Source organism: Mustela nigripes, chromosome 3, assembly GCF_022355385.1.
Source record: "Mustela nigripes isolate SB6536 chromosome 3, MUSNIG.SB6536, whole genome shotgun sequence".
NCBI lineage: Eukaryota > Metazoa > Chordata > Mammalia > Carnivora > Mustelidae > Mustela > Mustela nigripes.
In genome coordinates, this window is record NC_081559.1 from 44,526,948 (window position 1) to 44,545,119 (window position 18,172).

The 18,172-nt window shown below is 53.5% G+C and overlaps 1 protein-coding gene across 1 annotated transcript in view; it reads left to right on the forward strand.

Moving 5' to 3' along the window:
- The window catches only part of TWIST2 (twist family bHLH transcription factor 2), a 49,685-nt gene that overhangs the window by 30,298 nt on the left and 1,215 nt on the right, over nt 1-18,172 (forward strand). The gene's annotated exons all lie outside the window — the stretch shown is intronic.

Genomic DNA, 18,172 nt, shown 5'->3' on the forward strand with positions numbered 1-18,172 from the left:
TGAACATCTGGGAAAACGTGGCATCACATGCCTTCGCCCAGTTCCTCTGAACCATGTTTGTGAGATGCCGGCTGTGCCCCAGGCAGAACATGGGAGCCCATACTCCAGTCTTCTTGAGATTCTAAAAAACCATGAGACCCCTGGGGACCATGGAGACTCCTGGACCAGGTCCCCTCACTGCTACCTGGGAGAAGGGAGGTCTAGCTTGGAGACAAGAGGTGACCAAGTTTGCTCCAACAGCAGGAGATGGGGGAGCAGGAGGGCTTAGCCTGACCTGATGAAAGCTTCTTTGGAAAGCAGCCTCATGCCCCATGGCAGGTTCTGCTACTGGAGTTCTGAAGCCCCTCTTAGTGTGGGGTGGCCCCCATTGTCTGCCAGCCACACCACAGGGGTCCAGGTGCCAGTCTTGGAAGAGCTTCCCAGGCCAAGCGCTGATTAGTTAACAGGCCACAGGGGTGTGGTGACCCCGCAGGTGCCCCCAGATGGGACAGGGTGAGATGAGAATGCCCTTTCCCCCTCCTGGGTGCAGACGTGAGACTTGTGTGAGGCTGGTCCAAGGTCACCTTTGTCACAGATGAAGGCTGAGATGAAGATGGAGGGTCCAGGGTCAGGCAGACTCGCCCTCGGTGCCCTGTGGAGCCAGACCAAGATGGGCTTCCCCTTGGGGTCAGGCGGGTGGGCGGCCTGCTCAAGGGGTGGATGGGAAACATCTGCTCTTTGCCGCCAACTCCGGCTCCTGGAGGAAGGTTCCAGAGTCTGAGCTCAACACACTTTTTTCTTCCCAAATCAGTGATTGACCACTCCAACTCCCCAGGGGTGACGAGGAGGCAGAGGGAGGCCAAGGGTTTCCTCAACGGAGCTTGCTCTCCGTGGAGGAGAATGTGGCAGGGAAGGACACCCAGGAAGCTCAGAGCAGGAGGGGGTCAGTCTAGCTCACTGGAGCCTCCTCTGTCCTCAGGTCCCTCCCTAACAGCGCAGATGCAAGGAGCCAGGACACTGGGCCTGCCTCCTTCGTGTCGGGGTCCCCTGCTGCCTGGGCTCAGGGCAGCCTGCCCCGTGGTCAGGCCATCAGAGGTCATGCTGCAGGGCCCCAGGGTCCCCTGCTCACCCCAATCTTCTCCCGCCCGGTGCCCACACACTGCCCCACTGAGGCCCTGGTTCAGTCAGTGGTGTTTAGTCCAGGCCAAGAGGTGGAAAATGAAAAGCTGACCTCTTGGGGCTTTGTTATACACATTTGACCAAAGGTAGAGTAGTAATCCATTTGGGATGGCCCCTCCCGGCAGCCTCGCCTGCCCTGTGGCCCAACAGAACGTGCTGGAGTCTCGGCTCCATCCCTCCCTGGGGTCCTGAGGGCTGGTGTCGGCAGAACAGGTGGGACTCCGTGTAAGGATTGGAGGGATGGTGAGAATTTCCCCTCGAGAGCTCCGGGAATCCCACAAACCACATTGTAACTGCTCTGCACCACCCTGGAGGGGAACGAGGGGGATATTGGAATATGTTAGGATCATTGTCGAAAGGCAGCCAAGGTGGTTTTTACATTCTTCAAGTATGTTGGTAATCTTAGCTTACAATCATATTGCTAATGACTTTCCCACCAAGACATAAAACGTGTAGTGAACTTGATTCCGCAGACCAGCAGACCAGCGCCCAGGCTGAGTGCCTGCCAAGACCCTCTTCTGGGGACTGAATCCCCTGTGGCCAGAAACAATATGAAACCCAGAACCCCTGTAACAATCCCAGGTCATACAGCTTTGCCCAGTGTTAATTATGTCTTTGACTCAACAATTAATATCTGAAACTCAAGCTAGACTCTATCACAGGGAAAGTGGTTTCTGTCCACATCCTTTCACTAAAACATTCCCATTTATGCTTCTTGAGACCATAAGATATGCAGGAGAATTCAGGTTTCCTCTCAGAGGGTGTCCAGGGGTTGCTGGTGTTGTAAAGACGGACACAACATGCGTGAAAATTCCTCGTCCAGCCCTGAGGTCACCTTGCTCACAATTTGGGAAGGCACACTTCCGGGCCGTGTCTTGGGTCCGCGGGGATGCTGGATATGCACAGACTCCCAGGCCTCCATCTTGGGATGTGGTGACTCTATGACAGCCCCTGAGCTGAACAGGGCAAGTGCGTCCAGAAAGAAGGCAGGGAGGCGTGTGACATTGGAGGGGTTGTGTATTTGGTCAATGGGTGCTCTGTTTTCTGCATGGATGCCCAGCAGCAAGAGAAGCTTCTCCACAAGGGGGGTTTCAAGTGACCTCCCATTGCTAAACCTTTCTGTCAGGGTGGAAGTGAAGTTACCAGGAGAGAGCTGGGAAAAGGAGGGAGAAACGTTTTATTCCAGGCATCCCTGGAAGATGGAACTTAGGTAAATGCATTAACAACATCCAAGAATATGCTTGAGCACAGCAACAGAGCACAGAGGCCAAGAGGACCCCTTAGATGTCCGGTCCACTCAGGCAGCTTGGGGCTTTCTTCCGCGGACAACACAGGAGCCTCCCCAGGAGCTGGGTTCCTTCAGACGGCGACACTGCAGCTCACTCCACTGTAACGAGCCTCTTGGAGTCTCGGGTCCCTGTGGGACTTTCACACCAAGGACACTGTGCACTGCCGTCCTGGGGACCAGGTGGCCCATCACTTGGAGGAGGTGGAGGAGACTGGAGGTGCTTTCCAGTAACAACCCACCTTCCTTCAGCACCCCACATCTCCTCAATCAAACAAGGATGCCAGTTGGTGGCCAGGACCCCAATGCCATGAATTCGAGATAGAATAATGTCACCATATTCATCTTAGTGTTTGCCTGTGTGTTACTTTTAAGGATTCTTTGTCAAAGTTAAGTCCTTTAGCTGGTCCCCTTCCCCGCCATCATTCCCTAGCCGTTATTTTGGCTACTGGTGAATCTTCAAGGGTCTGGTAGAGGTTAGTGAGATTAACTTATCAGTTTCTTGAGGGACTGTCTGCAAATTATTTTGTGTTTTTGATCAGCCTTTATGAAAAAACAAAATCAACAACAACAACAACAAAAAAACCTTGCTTTGGCTCTTAAGGTGGACTGGGTCAGGGCCCCAAACATTGACCATCTCTGTCGTGCTCCTCAGGACCCTGCAACGGGGCAAGGCCATGTGACTAGTGGCAGTCAATGTGCTTGGGGAGCAAGGGACGCTAGCCTCTCCAGGCCGAAGTGCGGAAGAACGGGTGTGTGATACCCCAGTCTTCCTCCTGCTGCCCCCGGGGGACCAGGAGACCATGTGTCGCAAACGATGCATCCACAAGATGATGGCGACCCTGCCAGCCCACATCCCTGGTGGCTGTGCGGAGAGGAGCCCCCATATCATGCTGACCAAGCAGGAAGAACAGACAGGACGTAGAGGACAGGACTGCTGTGTTGCCCCAGTGAGATGCGGGGACCTGTGGTCGCAGTCGATTCTCTCGTGCCCCGACGGAAACACCCTGAGAGGAGAAGGAAGACGGTCTCCTGAGGCCCGGGTCTCTCTCGTGTCACCCTGGAGCCGTAGTCAGGTGCGCTCAGCTTTGTAAAATGGGTATTTGCTCAGAAAAATGGTCTGAAGTGAATCCTTTCAGATTTCTTTCTTAGAGGAGCTCAGTTTCGAAAGGCACTTTTCACTAAAACTTTTTTTTTATAAATCATAAAACTTTTTCAGGGTGTAACCATGGCTTCTTGTATTTGTTTACTAAATGTGGGTCTCTCTATATCAGTTTGCCTTAGAGGAACTCGCATTCAATGTGGAGAATGTGCAGTCATGCTGCGTTGTCCCCAGGCTTCGGTTGACTTCTTACCTTTGGCTCAAGGTGTGTTGGCTTCTTTTCAAGGCCTTGCCTCCACTTTGGGTTTTGTTGGAGGTTTCTTCTGCCTACTGACCTCCTTCCTCTGTATGTGCTTACTGGGTAGTATTTTATTTTAAAGTGGATTCAACCTGAATTCTTTTTTTTTTTTTAAGATTTTATTTATTTTTATTTATTTGACAGAGATCACAAGTAGGCAGAGAGAGAGAGAGAAGGAAGCAGGCTCTCTGCTGAGCAGAGAGCCCAATGTGGGGCTCGATCCCAGGACCCTGGGATCATGACCCAAGCCAAAGGCAGAGGCCTGAACCCACTGAGCCATTCAGGCGCCCCCAACCTGAATTCTGGAAGGCGACGCAGAACAACTGCATTGCATCTCTTTATTGACAAGGTTGCTAATGGTCTAGAAGGGAAGGCAGGTTTCTGGTGGTAGGATTGAAAGTAAAGACTATTTCCCCTTATAAACATGGGCGTTGACATGGCTCTCCTAATTCATGGGGCTTTTCCTAGCTTAAGAATCTGTATGGGATGTTAAGCTGGAGTCCAAGTGGTAATTAAATGCACTACAAATGTGCAGATAGGGGAAGGGGGATTCTCACGGAAAGGGCCGTAGCCCTGGGTTTAGCTGAGAAATACCCAGGAAATATCTGGACCCTTCAGCTACTCAGCTCTGAGAGTAGTTGTGAGGTATTATTTTCTGTCTCTGGATCTTAGCTCTGCTCTCTTCCAAATAGAAGTAGTCACTTCTGGCTTCAAACTCACGAATTTTGTTGCAATCAGTGGAAAAAAAAAAATGGTTCTACAACCCACAGGCATACCTGTGACCCCCAGCCTGTCATCCCACGATGATGCTCCCTGAATGGAAGAAGCCAGGACTGCTCTTGGACACACAAAGGATCAGAAATGTTCTTTTAGGAAGAAGGATTCCAGTGCCCCCCTCGGGTACATCCAAGCTGCCCCCTTCCCAGCGGGGGAGGTGCTGCAGCATGTGAAAAGGGCAAAGAGGGTTCTGGAGCTCCTGGATTCCGCAGAGGGTTGTGGGGGCAAATGGAAGCCACGCCCACTGACCCAACGGTCCTTCGAGGCCCTCACTGGACACTGGCTCCTGGGTGATGGACCAGTTAGAAGCAACAGGAATGTTTAATCTCTACCCCCAAATGTGACATCTGTAATGACCAGAGCTCTCTTGGGACCCAGGTGACCCTTCTCAGAGAAGAGTGGGTGAAGGTGTATGTGTTTATTTATGGTGTGCGTGTATACATGGTGAATACGTTTGCAACCCATACATGTACGTGTGTGTGGTGTGTGATAGCACTGAGTATACCCACACACCTATATATTGTACATATGCACCAGGTACAGAAGTCATTGCTAACCCACTGTGCCCTGTCTGTCCCTGGGTTTCCCACGTCCAGACAGAGCTCCATGCCCACTCTACATTCAAAGAAAATCCTATTTATATTTAGACCATAAAATCAGGCCACTTGATTTACTTCTGCAGTACAGGGACACCTCAAATAAAGTCAGTCCCCATGACATGGAGCAAGATTTTGTCCCTCCACACCGCCGACCTCCTCTGTTGACAGCTCTGGACCTGAGTGCCTTCAGTGCAGATCTCTTAACGCTACATGGACTCCTACTATGTGCCAGGTGGTCACTACCCCTTGCAGACCCAAGGGTGTGAGAGCATCTGGTCTAGGCCACATCAGCTGCGGCAGGGCTTGCAAAAGTCGGGGGACCTTCCTCATGATGTGCAGGGAATGCTTTGCTTCCAAAGTCCCCTCGGGGAAGGGGTCGTTAAGAGCCAGCGATTTCATGCATATTCTGTGCAATTGAAGAGATGGTGTCTCACTTTGGCTTTTTTTTCCCAGAAATGTGTGCTGATGCACATCATTTCTCGTTTTTTTTTCTTATTCAGAAATACTTTGAAAACAGTAAGTTCTGCAGATTGATGAATATAATTTATAAATGCAGAGTTTCAATCCAGGAATCCTGCATTTTTTAAAGAAATTGAGCAATAAAGAGCATGTTACTGTAGCTCGTGACGTGAGTCCGGGGGCGGAGAACCGTCTGGGACCAGGCAGTAGCACTCTTTAAACACTTGCATCGAGGGCAAAGCCAAGACGGCTCTGGGGAGTATCTGTTCCCCCGGGTGTGCTCTCCCAGATTGGTCACCGCTGTCTGAGATGCCCCAGAATGTGTGACTCCTTTTCAGACACCACAACACCACCCCCCCACCCAAGCCAGGGGATTGCGGCTTACCTGTGGGCTGATAGGGGTCTGCACCTGCATCTGCACTTGCAGATTCTCCGGGGTTTGTGCAAAGGGAGATCTTGCACTGGCGGGTCATGAAATTCGAGGTATAAGCCTCAGAAACGAAATGCTGGGAATCACACCTCTTTGAAAATCCTTTTGGGGAGAGAACATCTAACACACCTTCCAGAGGCAGGGCTGATGCCAAGTGCTTCAAGAGCAGCGGAGTAAACTTGACTGTGTCCGGAGTGCTGGGGATCCTGGGGTTGTCCTCCTTGGCCGACAGCAGAGCCACCCGTTAGCACCACGGGCTGTGCTCCCTGACATGGAGGTCCTGGCCGCCGGGAGACGCAGCATGCACTGGGTCTCTTCCCAGACCTCACCCAGGGCTTTCAGTGTTCACACGGTGGCTGCAGCCTCTTTGCTGAGCCAGCATGGCTCTGGGCCTTGACTTCCACCTGTGTATCTGCTGCCCGTGAGGCCCTTGGGCTCCCAGGTACGTAAACTCCCAGGTGGTGAGGTCAGCTGTGGGGGGAGCCAGAGGGTGAGCGGGCCCATCTGTCAGTCGTCCTGCCCCTGGTGGACACAGGACAGGGACCACTTCACCTGCAACAGAAGGGGAGGAGATGAAAAGCTTGCAGACCCACAGATAAGAAAAGGTGAAGTTCAGAGGTCTGGGGTCACCCTCTACCAGCTGACTGCTCTGTCGCTCTGGGAGCTGGGAGGTCAAAGTCATGCACATTTTCCAGGTGGAATGGCCTGTCTGATAAAACCCACTGTTCTCGGGTCTTTGCTGCCTCTCTTGCCTTCTAGTTTATCCCTAGAGAAACCTGAGTGTTCCCAGGGCATCAGTGTGAATTAGCAGCCACTCGCTGAGTGCTGGTAACGCATTATCTGGTGTGCGGGTGACAGGTGACCCCGCAAGGAGGTTTGTTGAGGGACGTGTACCCATTCTTCTGGCGTCTGTCCATTGACTGTTTATTCCTTCTCCAGCTCTGGCTGGCTGCTAACCTGTGCACATCTGGGCACTTTTGTTTCCTTTCGTTCCATGGTGGGGTGGCACCTGGCTTCCTAGCCACTGTCCTGCAGCAGCCGGGCATCCCTTCCTGCGAGGTCCCTGAGCTCGGGCACCACAGGCTGGCAGAGCCATCTCCTCTGTGGCCTCAGCGCTGGTTGCCCACAGCCACGTGGCCCGTGTGGCCCAGGGAGGCTCTCTTGTCTCCTTTCTGCTTCTGCAGACAAGCCGACTTTGCCTGAACTCAAGGGCGTGCTCATTCGTTTCTAAATGTGGTGTGTTTCCCAGCGGAGGTCAGTCAGTTTTATCCCCGCAGTGCTCAAGTTTGAGAACGTGAAATAGACCAAAAGTCACTGAGTTCAGAGTTTGGGAAGCGAAAGGCCTTGTCCCTGTTGCTGAAGGGCTGGGCTGGCCAAAGCCACGTCCACGCTCATGGGGCGTCTGCAGTGCCTGCGTGTCTGTGCTCCCGCACCCAGGCCCCGTCCTGTGCTGTTGTTTTTTCCAGAGGAATCCCACCTCTCGAGTGTCTGCTGAAGCCAGGGTTCCCAGAGGTGGGAAGGACTGAGGACTGGAGCCTTGGAGGATTCTTCCCCCTCAGGCCGGAAGGACTTTGCATTCTTCTGAATAAGTCTGAATGTATGCATCATCTTCCTAAAGTAGCGTGTTCTCTCCGGGTTGCTCAAGAAAACAGATTTAGGTGTAGTTACTCCTGTAAAGAGTTGTCCATTTGGAAAATTGCCTCCTTTTCTGAGATGAAATTTGGGAACTAAATGCTGGTGGTGGGAGGGAGGGAGGGCTCGCCGTCAGATTCATTTCTGGAAACCGTTTTCTATCCCCGTTTATCCCTGCTCAAGGGAAATGGTCTCAGAAATGTTCTTTTGTGGGCGCCTCGGTGGCTCAGTGGGTTAAGCCGCTGCCTTTGGCTCAGGTCATGATCTCGGGGTCCTGGGATCGAGTCCCATGTCGGGCTCTCTGCTCAGCAGGGAGCCTGCTTCTCTCTCTCTCTACCTGCCTCTCTGCCTACTTGTGATCTCTCTGTCAAATAAATAAATAAATAAATAAATCTTTAAAAAAAAAAAAAGAAAAAAAAGAAATGTTCTTTTGTGGTTAAAATTAGAGCTACCCTATGACCCAGCAATTGCACTTTAAGGTGTTTACCCAAAAAATACAAAAATACAGATTCGAAGGGGCACATGTCCCCCAGTGTTTATAGTAACCTTATCAACTAATAGCTAAACTAAGGAAGCCATCCAGATGCCCACAGGCTGATGAACAGATGAAGATGTGGTGTGTACACACACACACACACACACACACACACACACACACTCAGCCTCAAAAAGGATGAAATCTTGTCATTTGCAACAACGTGGATGGAACTAGAGGGCATAAAGCTGAGCAAAGTAGGTCAGTCAAAGAAAGACAGGTACCATACAGTTTCACTCACATGTGGAATTCAGGAAAGAAAACATGAACATAGGGGAAGGGGGAAAAGAAAAGAGAGAGAAAGGGAGACCATGAGAGACTCTTACCCACAGAGAACAGACTGAGGATTGCTGGATGGACGCCGGTGGGGAGTGGGCCCCACCCATAGGAATGTACGCGATGAATCCCTGAATTGTGCTCCAGAAGTCAGGACAGCATTGTAGGCAGGCTACTTAAAATTTAAATTTAAAAAAGAGAGAAAACCGCTCCTAAGGAGCCCTCCCTGCCCTCTGACCTGGGCTTCCGGGGGTCTCTTGGTCACTGACCCCTGCCTGCCCTGTCAGGTCCTGTTTCCCCTGGCTCCCTCCAGCAGGGGGCGCTGCCAGCCAGTGCCACGTGTGGCCTCCTCAGGGACCACCTCCCCTCCCTCTGCTGCCCCAGGTGTCCGCATCCGGGCCTGTCATGGACAGGAAGCACAGAGCTGGAGAATGAGCCCGGGTTTGGGTTCGAATCCAGCCAACGCTAGTTAACTGCTATCTTGTGCCTTTGTCAGCCTTGCTCAGAAGCTGCACGTGAAGTCCCCAGCCCCCTCCAGGGGTCCGAGCTATACATCCCACTGGGTGAACCTGACCTCTGGCGTGTCCCGCAAACACCTGCAGCTCAGCTCCATCACCTTCGCTCCTGCCATTTCCCCCCAAAGCAACTTTCTCCTCTTCCCTCTTCTGCTCCTGGGGTCCTGACCCCTCCTGGTACCCAAGCCAGACCACTGGTCACCATGCTCTGCCCAGGGCCTCACTGTTGGGGAATCACGAGTCACCTTGCCCTGAAAGCCCCCTTTCCCCCCACTCCCACCTAAAATATGCCCTGAGACACTTTCAGTCCTCCCTCCCCCCAGGACGAGTCGTCCTGGAAGTCCCAGCTTCAAACCCCAATTCTGTGAAGAGCGCCCCAGAGCCCTCACCTGCCCAGAGGTTTAATCGTTGTCTTCTCTGAGCCTTTCGTATGTACCTTTTTATAGCTTTTTTTTTTTTAAAGATTTTATTTATTTGACAGAGAGAGAAAGCACAAGTAGGGGGAGAGGGAGAGGGAGCAGGGAATCCCAGGAGCCTGGAATCATGACCTGCGCTGAAGGCAGACGCTCAACCAACTGAGCCCCCCAGGTGCCCCGTCCCTTTACTTTAATGTGTATTATATTTTGCTACAATCATTTACATCTGTAATATATGTTTATATTGTAGAGCAACATAGTTGTAGACCTTGTGTACGTTCAAGATGCCTTTACTGGAACATGTATTATGTATTTGTTATAATAACTCATTTTGTTGTCTGACCTCAAGGGAACTGGTGTAGGACAGAGACCAAGTGGTACCCATGACGTGCATCTGAGTGCCTGACATCAGCGAACTTTGGCTTAATGTTCTCTTGGGCCACCGCTGCTGCTGTGGGGAGGGTAGTGTTCTCCAATCCTCGTTTGTCAAGTGTGCAAAGACATTTACTAAGTCAGTGTTCCTGGGTCTGGACCCATGTGACAAGTGTAGGAACAAGGTCAGACACATGAGAAGGATGTCAGCCTTGGGGCGTAGCTGACCTGTGTTCTGGGGGCAATTCTGCACCTGCCTGGTCACTTGGCCTAAGTCCCCTCTAGCCTCAGGCCCCATCTCGTCATCTCTGACGTGACGTCCCTGGATGGGTCACTCCCACCACAGGCACAGCCTGCGCCCCCAGCCTGAAGTAGGGCCCCATAAGGTAAGTTTTTGCACTGCCTTCCTTTGCTAGTGGGTTTCATTTGGAAGCTAAATTTAGTGACATCTAGAGAAATTATAATTCACTGGTCGAGGTAGTTCCTGGACCTGGAGGCCCCGAGTCCCAGAGGAGGCTGCATCTTCCTGTTACCTGGTTGTCCAGGACTGCTATCCCTCATGGCCTCTAAGCTTGGGGAGACCCTTTGCAGTGTCCCGTGACTCGGGGAGGAGAGATGGGTCGGCCTCCCTCAGAGGAGGGCTGGATAGGCTGACTGGTGGGATTCACTGGTGCGGACCCTGTGCCTTCCTGCCTCAGCTCCCTTGGGAACTGAGAGAGCTGGCCTGGACGGTCCTGGGGCCACATTGATCCGAGGCCCGGAGGCTGGGAGGCACCACGCAGAGAGGGGTTCTGGAAGCAGAGGCAAGCCTGCCTTCTCCCCAGGCTGCTGGCCCCCCGGCGTCTCCTCGTCAGGAAGGCCATTACAAACACTGTCTGGTCCAATTCCCAATGCCAAGCCCGAGGAGAGCAACAGAGATGGAGACGGAGACAGAGAGAGACAGCTTTGCTTCCGAGCTAGTGTGAAACTCTTACTCCCCTCAGGGACCAGGGCCAACAGCCCTGCCTCCAGCCACCAGGGAGCCGTGGGAGACTGGTGCGGGCATCATAAATACAGTCACTCATGACAGAATTCGCTTTCTCATGCACAGCAGGCAAGCCGGGAATCAGACTCCCGAGCAGGTGCCCCACACAGTGGAGCATGAGGCTTGCCTCGGAAGCAGAGAGGGGCCCGGGGGCACGGGAGCACACAGCCTGTGCTGGCCTCCAAGAAGCCTTCCTGGACATCTCACTATCCCTGGGACGCATGGGAGCTACGTGGCCTGGGAACCTCGAAGGTCCCTCCAGGGCTGTGCTGGGTGTAGGGTCTCAGCCTTCTCCCAGGCCCAGCAGCAGAAGCCCATCAGCCCACTGGTGTCCCGGGATCCCCGTGGGGCTGGCAGGGGCACCCTCTCCACCCAACCATTCCTGGGAAAGCAGACTCTCCAGAGGGGAATGGGCCAGGCCCCAGCCAACAGAGAAATTCTGGATCTTGACTCTGGCCTGCTTTGCAGAGTGCTGTAGCCCCACAGCGGTGGCCTCCATTTGACTCTGGGAGAGGGCTCGGCGGCCAGCAGAGAGCAAGCAGAGTGTCCTGCCTGTCAGAGCCGCTGCTTGGCCTAGGGACAATGCACAGACCACCTGTATGGCAGGGACCCCAGAGGGGTTGGGGAGTGGGAGGAGGGCTGCGCAGAAGGGCACAGGCGGCCAGAAGAACCTTGTAAAAATCTTACATGTCTGACGGCTTCTTGATTTGTGTTTGCTGGGGTGAGAGTGGTTTGCCTTTATCCGTCCTCTCCTAGGGCCTCTGTCATCCTGTAGGAATGTCCCCTGACACTCTGTAGAGAGTCCAACTTCAAGTGGTAGAGTCTGACCTATGGGAGGACAGCTGGCCCCTCCTGCCGTCCGATTTGGAAGTGGATTCTTACAATCCCTGGGATGGGGTGGGGTGGGGTGGGGTGGGGGTGTGTTTCGTTTTTGGCCTTTGAGACAGCTCTGGGGAAGGTGCACAGAAGTCGGCAGAGAGGGGAGGGGGACTGAACCATGAGGATGTCCCCTCCGGCCCTGCTGGGGACCCCCAGGTATACTCCCCCCCGCCCCAGCGGCCAGTAGGGGCGGCTGGATCTCTGCCTTTCTGATCGGCCAGGTGAGCCTGGCACGGCTCCTGTAGGTGTTGGCCCCGTGTGCTAGGGGTGGTCTGTTTGTGGCCTGGAGCTGCCTGCAGATTCTGTCCTCTGAGAGCAAAACCTCTTATTTCCACTGTCTCTGGAGAAGGCATTTGTCCTAGAGATAGCCCCAGGGGCAAAGCGGCTCTGGGAAAGTGCCTAAAAGCCCTCAGCAAGAGGGAAGGGGCAACTCCCCTCCGCTGGGCATGGTGACCTTCTCAGAGCCTCCAGGGCCTGTCGCTGGCACCTTGGCTGCCTTTCCCTTAGGGTGAGTAATTGTGGAAGTTGCGGGCTGTCTGCACAGCTGTGTCCACTTCGTGTCCCACCTACCCCGGCCCGTGTGTCTGGGCTGTCAGGCAGAAGGGCAGCTGGTGGGTGTGGTGGGGATGCCTGCTGTGTGGATGGCCCCCAACAGGGAGAATCAGGATGCCCCAATCCTCTTCCAGCCTTGTCTCTAACCAGCTGTTTCTGGCAAGTCACGGCCAGTCTCAGGTGCAGCCGACCTGGCTGACCAGGGACGTGCAGGATGTGGACGGGGCTGACTTAGCTGTTCTGGATCCTCTAGGGGCATCTTCTGAAGAGCTGGATGTATGGCAGAGTGTGGACATCGATTCCAGGGTTCAGGGCGAAGCCTGCTGCAGCATTTCTCCTGAGCTCCGGTGTGAGGCTGATGCTGCTGGCTGGGCCAGAGACTGAGAAGGCTTGAATGGGGGTAGCAAGGAAGAGAGAGGGTTTCTAGAAGGAGGCCAGAGCTTCACTCCCATGCCAGCTTTGCGCTGGAGTCCATGCGATCTCCTCATTGTAGGCCTCTTTCCACAGAAGTTTATCAAGCACCTCCTATGTGCCAGGGCTTGGTTTAAACCCTGGGGATCCATCTGGGGAAGAAACCCCAACCTGGCGCGACAAAGATGTTGGGTCCTGAGCCTCTTGTGTGCTGTGGCTTGGATCTCTGTAAGCCCCGAGCTAGTGGTCTCAGGGTGCCCTCAGTGGGTGTTTTTACAGATGCCCAAGCCAAGGCCTGGAGAGCTGAAGCTGCCTTCCCAAGGTGGCAGTGACCACAGTGGCAGCACCAGGATTCAGCTCGAGGCCTGAGCTCTCAGTTCCTGACTTCCAGGAGCTTCCAGAATGCTCGAGTCCTAGCACTGCTGCCTCAGTATGTACTGAGCTACTGGTTCATGACCCTTCTAGCACTAGAATTCCGAATGTTAACTGCTCGGCTTTCCTGGAGCAAAGCCTTCTGGGAGGCATGGAAGGGGTTCTTCAAATCCGTGACTAGACTTGGTTTGCTGATGTCTTACTCAGCATCTCTGCATTCAGGGTCCCGGGGGCATGACTTGGCCTTTGGTTCTTCTGCCATTTGGTTTAAAATGTCCCGTTGGCATTTTATGGGGGAGACTGTGCATGGTGGGGGGCTGGGTGTACATGGACTATTTCTTTACCCGTCTCACAATTTTGCTGTGAACCTAAAACTGCTCTAAAAAAAATAGTCTTCGGCAAAATAAACACATAAGAAAAATAAATAAGATAAAATGGGAAGTGTTTCATCTGTAAACACTGGAACAGCTTAAATAATACAGATAGGAATGACCAGGTTCTGGGAGATTCTGTGTAATGCTCTCGTAAAACAGTCTGGTTCCAGAGTCTTCGTAAACTGGTCGGCTTATCTCACAAATACTGACACATTCAGATTTCCCCCTTTCCTTGAGTGAGTTTGGAAAAGAGTGCAAAATCGCGGGCGTGGTGATCACGGGTAGATGGGGCTGCCTGGTGTGGGATCCTGAGGCCTGTGGGGCAGGCGGGAGCTTGGGATGCCTGGGGACCCGCAGGTTTCTTCGGCCTCCGAGGCTTTTCCTACCAGCATTCTTATCGGCCTGTTTGTCTTGCCATGGGATGATTATTACACGACTGGTGGCCATACTTGCAGAGATTGGGACCCTAAGTACTTTCCTCTGGGTGGAAGACATTTCCAGGTAGTGTTTCCTCAGAAGTGACCCACGGGGGTGCATTTTCTGAAGCTGTATATGACTAGCTTTGTCACTCCTCCTCCCCCAGGTTCGTGGCGGACCTTTTCCAGGTTCGTGGACCCTTTTCCAGAGAAACCCCAGGCGTCCTGGGATCGCCTGTCCACGTGCACCAGCAGGAAGCTCTCCTGGTCTGGTTCTTTTCTGCCTCTTTTTATGTCTGGAAGCCAGTGGGAAGTTTTCTGAACTCTTAGAGTCCAGAACTTTCCTTGTGATGTGGCATGGCTGCCCATGTTGTCCGTCGCTCTTCCCAGAACCTTGTGTTCTTTTAATCTGGGACCGACAGTCTCCCCTAAGTACAGGGACATTTCCCTCTGCATCTTGCCTGGGGCTGTGTCTCCTCCCTCCTTCCACATTCTTTGTCTTTTGCTCAGATGCTGGAGGCCTCCATGAGTCAGTCTCTGATTTACTGGTCATTTTTCATCAGTGTCCTTTTGCTAGTCTGCTCCCATTTCTTGCAAAATATGCCGTTTCCATACTTTTCTGTGATTTCCAAGAGCGTGTTCCTTGTTTCCTGGCTATGTTTCCCTTTGAAAACGGAGTATCCTCATTTTATCCACCCAGACTCCCCTGGCTTCTCTCCAAATGACGAATTCCACCGTTCTGAAAGTTTGGTCCCTGTGCTCTGGGCCATCCGTGAAGGGCTCAGCTCGCCGGTTTCCCCACTGTGGTCCTGATGTGAACCATTCCTTGTTTTCTACTCGTATTTACGGGCCTGTCAGAATGACATGGGTGGGTGGGATCTGGGCCTCCAGCCCGCCCTGGGGTCAGGGTGGGGGGTGTCTTCAAACTGTCAGGAGGCTGTTTCTGGGCTCAGCCAGGGGACGGAGGGCCACAGCTGAAGAATGGTGGTCGAAGAATGCTGGGGTGGGTGGGGATGCTGTGCCCTGTGGGTTGGGCAAGACCCATGAGGGGAGGTGGTCAGCTACCAATGAACGTTCACCTCCAGATGGTATATTCCCCCGAGCCCAGGGCACCCGGGAGCCCAAGAGTTGGGGGGAGGGGGATGTTTTCAGTGTAGTGACTGGAAGGAGAGAGAGACACAGGTGGCTACAGGTGACAGCTGGCAGGGGGTAGCCCCTTTTGATGACCGGACAATGTCAGGGTTCTGTGGAGGTAGAGACCTCTACTTTCCTGCCTAACGGGGCAGTGAGGGCCAGAGCAAGGCCCTCCGTGGCCATGCCCCTAGGTTTGTGTGGGCAGGGCCTGGCTCCCTGAACCTCAAGTTCTGCCCCTCCAGCCTCCACTGGCAAAATCCCAGGGTGTGTGTGTGTGTGTGTGTGTGTGTGTGCTGTAGTGACCAGAGGTAACATATCTGTGCCCTTATTATTTCCCTCCTGATTCCCTGCCCTGCTTTTTTTCAGCAGTCCAGCCAAGTTCAAGGTGCTTTGTCCCTTTCCTTTCTGGCTGCCGAGTCTTCACGCCATTTCCATTCAAAACGTTGTCCCTGTCTACTCTGTGTTCTAGTTGTTTCCAAACATGTTTCTTCCCCCCTCTTAGATTTCTCGGATTCTTTTCGGGGCTTTTTAAAGTATTTCTGGCACACGATCGAGGCTCCCTCCGTGTTAGGAAGATGGATGAAAGGATGGGTGGAGGGATGGCCGGTGGATGGCGGATAGATGTTGGAAGGGTGGGTGGCGCAGAGATGCGCCGATGGTGGTTGGATGGAAGGAGGGAGGGGCGGGTGAATGGACAAACGGAAGGATGGGCGGACAGAGGGTGGGTGGAATGATGGATGGATGGATGGGTAGAAGGTAGGAGGGAAGGGTGGGTTGTATGTGGATGGGTGGTGGGTGCATGGGTAGATAGACCCATGGTAGACCTTATAATAAATGCCCCCTTAATCGCCCTGCCTCCCTTTTTGGAGAATTCATGTTGGTGTTTCACCTCTTGGATTAGGTCCTGGAAATAAGAATCAGTGAAGACCCTTTACTGTGCACTGATGCCCAAGGTCCCGGTGTGGGAGAGAGGAGCAAAGGTGCTCCCTCAGCGTAGCCACGGACCTGCCGCTCTGGCTGCTACCCCCCTTCCCTGCAGGGCAGACAGAAGCAGAGCGTGAACCCCAGACAGGGCATACGCGTATGGTTTCAGGTGGCTGTTCTATGCGGGAGGCAGCCCTGGGCCCCAGATGTTTTGTGTTTGTTGCCGAGAATGCTGCCCGTGTCAGCAGACATGGTTGGGGTCAGGGTGACATCAAGGGGCCCAGGCCCCCAGCTTCTCTGTCAAGAAGACTAATGAAGCTGCTCCCTGCGGGCACATGCAGCAAAGTCCAAAGCTTACCACTGCTGGGGGATGGCCGCTGTCATTTTTGGCTTTTCACAGATGATCCTGTATTTCCCCTCGAAGGGTTGGCACAGCTCATATATCAAAAATGGTTGTAATCATTCCCTCTCTGAGGAAGGCTTCCATTCAGCTTTCTCTAGCTGCCCCCCTGATTAATTATCTAATTACAACCACATTCTCCAAGAGAGAGCAGCCTTTGACTTTCTGCCCGGGACCACTTAGAAAGGCAGATGGATTTGGAGTGTTCAGAGCTTGAAGGAAAAGTAGTGTGTATGTGTGTGTGTTTGTGTGTGTGAAAACACCCGAGTTTCGGGGACAGTGTGTCTTCTCAGACCTTTGTCTTGGCTCAGCAGGAGTTTCTGGAGTTCTCTGGGGGATCTGTCAGGAAAGAGCTGGGAGTATGGAGACAGGAGGAAGCTTCCTGCTGCCCAGTGCCCAGTAGGATTAGGGACACACACCACACACACACACACACACACACACACACACACCCCTTGCTGAAGATGTCACCTGTCACAGAAGGATCAGAGATCCTTCTGTGTTTTCATACCTTTCCACATCATTGTCCCAGAGCCTGGGGTTGGCTGTCCTTGACCTCTTGTCCTGGAGGGAAATTCCTCATGGTGACCCTTCTCCCAGTCTCCTCCTTGGTCAAGCCATTCCTGACTCCTCCCCACCCACAGGCCCCTGCCAGCCTCCCATCTCGGCATCAGTTTATCCCCCACCCCCACCCAGGGAAGCCATCAAGGGCTCTCGGTGAATGGACTTGTCTGCTTGGGTTATGAAGTTTCTCTGGTTATTTCTGTGTTTGTTCTCCAGACATAGAAGTGCGCACGCCATGTGCATCAGGCTGTGGGCTAGGCACTAAAGACCACATGCGACCAAAGGGCTCACCAGTCAGTCTTAAGGAATCACTAATGAAACTCGGGGTTTTCCTGGGAAGGATGCTATCGGTTCCTGGCTGGTTGCAAACTGGCCACGGGTTCTGTAGGACTGGGGTCCCGCAGGACTAGGCGATCAGCCACCCACTGCCCTCCGGAACAGCTGGTGACAGGTGGGAAGTTGTCTTAGCCACGAGTTGCCACCTTGGAACAAGGTGTGGGGCCCACCTCTCCTGACCCTCTGTCCCTTCAGCACCCAGGTGCATGAACTTTCCAGCAGGTGTCGCAGTCCTTGACCACACACTCGTGCCCAGCAATCTTATCCCCTTCCCTCCACCAGAACTCATGACCTTGGGCTTACAAAAGCCACAAGTGTCTCAGATCTGGGCATCACACACTTGAGCTTCTTCCCAGCACATCTTCTCCAGCAAGCCCCGTGGCAAACACGGTAGCCGGTGCGGTCTGGGGACCCCACCGCTGGGTCTCTCTCTCTGGCACTCCATCTGGCCTTCTGTCTGAACCCCCACCCTGTTTCCAGGCTGCAGGGTCAACCAGAAAGACAGACCCTCCTTACAGGAAGACAGGAGGCTTCGTGGGGAGCATGGCCTGGTCAATGGTTGGGCACCCCACCTGGTAGCTCGCTGGCCAGTCCCACGGCGCAGGGTGGGGTGGAGGGGATGCCCCTGCGCCCCTGGAGAGACTCGGCAAGACGCACTGTGCAGGTTTCACTGCATGCCGCGGGCAGGCACGACTGCCCTTGCACTCCTGCGACCCTTACACCCCCTTGTGGGGCCTTTGGATGTGGGACAGTTGTGTATCCTGATCACAAAGGCGGGTGCTAGAATCGCCATGTGATGAGCTGGGCTAGGACTGCACATACATCCCACACATACACACCACAGCACAAACACATCACACCACACACACAACCATGCAAACCACACACACTACACACAAACACACATCACACCACACACACACACACACACA